The sequence below is a fragment of the Notothenia rossii genome, assembly GCF_949606895.1.
Source record: "Notothenia rossii genome assembly, chromosome: 8".
In the NCBI taxonomy this organism is placed as follows: Eukaryota; Metazoa; Chordata; class Actinopteri; order Perciformes; family Nototheniidae; genus Notothenia; species Notothenia rossii.
In genome coordinates, this window is record NC_136906.1 from 127,394 (window position 1) to 130,180 (window position 2,787).

The 2,787-nt window shown below is 46.0% G+C and overlaps 1 long non-coding RNA gene across 1 annotated transcript; it reads left to right on the top strand.

Moving 5' to 3' along the window:
* The first annotated feature begins 991 nt into the window (after nt 1–991).
* Nucleotides 992–2,084, top strand: LOC307017231. The gene is made up of 3 exons (XR_013802082.1): nt 992–1,225; nt 1,401–1,468; nt 1,589–2,084. It is a non-coding gene; the product is annotated as an uncharacterized lncRNA (long non-coding RNA).
* Nucleotides 2,085–2,787: the final 703 nt, after the last annotated feature.

Here is a 2,787-nt window from a genome sequence, read left to right on the forward strand (position 1 = left end):
AGGTGGTGAAGGCGGTTGTGTTTACGATCGTTTGAGGTGGTGAACGCGTTTTCTTTGGCGGTCGTTTGAGGTGGTGAACGTGGTGGTGTTGGCGGTCGTTTGAGGTGCTGAACGCGTTTTATTTGGCGGTCGTATTAGGTGGTGAACGTGGTGGTTTTGGCGGTCGTTTGAGGTGCTGAACGTGTTTTATTTGGCGGTCGTTTGAGATGGTGAACGTGGTGGTGTTGGCGGTCGTTTGAGGTGCTGAACGCGGTAGGGTTGGCGGTGTAGCATCCTGGCTTATTTTTAGTGCACTCGGGCAAAAGTGAGGGTACTTTTCTGTCTGTCCATTTGGGAACCCGCGTCTCCGATGTAAAGTCCTAGGATTGTACATTTGGAAAATTCAAGTCCCTAATGCTGAGTTAATGATACACATTAATGAATGTATACATAGAGAGGAAGCCTAAGCCTATAGGAGCATAAACTAGAGTCCGGTCCAACGTCAGCCCGAGCAAAAGCTGCAAGGGGACGGACCAGCACGGTGCACGGTGTTCAACTTGTATTAACAGAGGTTTCTACATCAATTCGGCGCCAAAACTGCCTTCACCACCTCAGATCGCCAAAAAAACCACGTTCACCACCTCAGACCGCCAAAACCACCCTCTAACGACCGCTGAGGTGGTCAACGTGGTGATTTTGGTGGTCTGAGGTGGTGAAGGCAGTTTTGGCGCTGGTTTGATGTGGAATCCTCTGTTAGTGCACAGTGTTCAACTTGTATTAACGCTGGTCTCTGTCCTCTTTGCAGCTTTCGCTCGGGCTGACCTTGGACCAATCCCTTGTTTATGTTCTTGTAGGCTTGGGCTTCCTCTCTATGTATACATTCATTAATGCATATCACTTACTCCCCGTTAGGGAGTTTAATTTTCCAAATGTACAATCTTAGGTCTTTACATTGGAGACACGGGTGACCAAATGGACAGACAGAAAGTTACCCTTTACTTTTGCCCCTGAGGGCACTCCAAATAAGCCAGGGTGGTCTACACTTAGACTTCCTCTATACATTCATTAATACATATCACTAACTCAACCCCCGGGGCATCGCTCCCCGGAGTTTTTGTGTCCCTCCTCTTGCAGGTTTGCAGTATTACAGGATTGTTCTGTATCATGAACCGTGTACTAGGCCTGTTGCTGTGGTCCTGCTCGAAGCCCATCAAGACCCAGAGATACTTGAACTCCTTCACTTGGGGTAAGGACTCATTCCTTACTTTTAGTGGACAGTCCATCGGTTTCCTGCTGAGAATTCAATAATACCTAATTAATTTATGAAAGAAAAAATATTACAAACAAACATCAATGTACACAATAAAAAACCACCCCTTCCTCCATCCTGCTCAATAACCCCACCCGGAATGATAAAACAGGTCTCGCTGTTTCCCTGGGGAGTCTTTACGGTGACGGAACCTGGGACCTATGACAGGAGAACAGGGAGGTGAGTTATGATAACTACTGCAGGGATGATATGACAAATATATAACAAATGTGTATTGCTTAGTCTAAACAGCTTATAAATTACTAAAATCGCTAATCACGCTTTTTTCACCCCCCTTAGGTTGGCGTGCCAATCCAGCCCTCCGACATTAAGGATTAATATATGTTTCTCATACTGATGTCAACCATTCAATAAACGGGTTTGAACGCCACACAAGCTCTTGTCATTTTTTGTAAATGAAATGCTTCCTGTGCAATATTTTATTGTGGAACAAATGAATATGCTTCACTAATAGTGAAGCTATATAATACGTAATGGAGACCGTGATCTACAGCCGAGAGATCATCTCCATTACAACTGGACAAGCGCATATCTTCACAATACATTGACAGAGGGAGCTGATAAACGTTGCTATATACGCCATGATGTGTTGGTGTGAAGATTGAGACATTGGACAATGTCAAATATTTAAAACATCACAGGGATAACAAACTTGGTATGGTTAGGGCTAGGGAATGCTCCGGTTTTTGGACAAAATTTACATGGGATCACTCCGGTCAATGTACGTACTTCGTCTCACTGGAATATTAATGGCCAGATTGAATACAACATCGACCCAAATTCTCCGGTCAATGACAGAGTTTTGAAAGTGACAAAACACTGTTCCACACATTTAAAAACACTTAATCAATGTTTACCCAGGATCCATGCACCTTTCCTGGCTTGTAAAATGTGGTGATGCGCCCTGGAGGTAGCGGGCAGGCTCTGTGCGTGGTGCTGAACCCCAGCCTGTCTATGTGGAATACAAAAACAAACAAAGACAAACACCTTTAAGGTCAGGGTTAGGGGTTAGGGTGTTAGGGTTAGGGTTGGTTAGGGTTAGGGGTAGGGTTAAGGGTTAGGGTTTAGGGTTAGGGTTAGGGGTTAGGGTTAGGGTTAGGGTTTAGGGTTAGGGTTAGGGTTAGGTTTTTGTAAGGACCACCGGATCTCCCCATGTCGCCCGACGACTTCATGGTTATACAGAGATCCAAGGAAAGGCACGCGCACTACGAGGACGTGTCGGCTCATGCCCTAGCTTAGCATCATGACTGGGTCATAAGTGTGTCAAGTGTAGTAGACAGAGTAATTAAGCTTGAAGAACAGACACAAGGAAGGGTAGAGGGTGGTTACCAACGAATGCCTTCCCCTTGCCGCTTTGGCGGTGTCTGCTTATGGCCCATTTCCTTACGTCCAGTCTCGCCCAGAGCAGGGTCGAACAATAGGTCAGGAGGAAAAAGTGGGGAGGGGGGATGTGGTTTAGGTTTAGGCAAAGGGCCAGA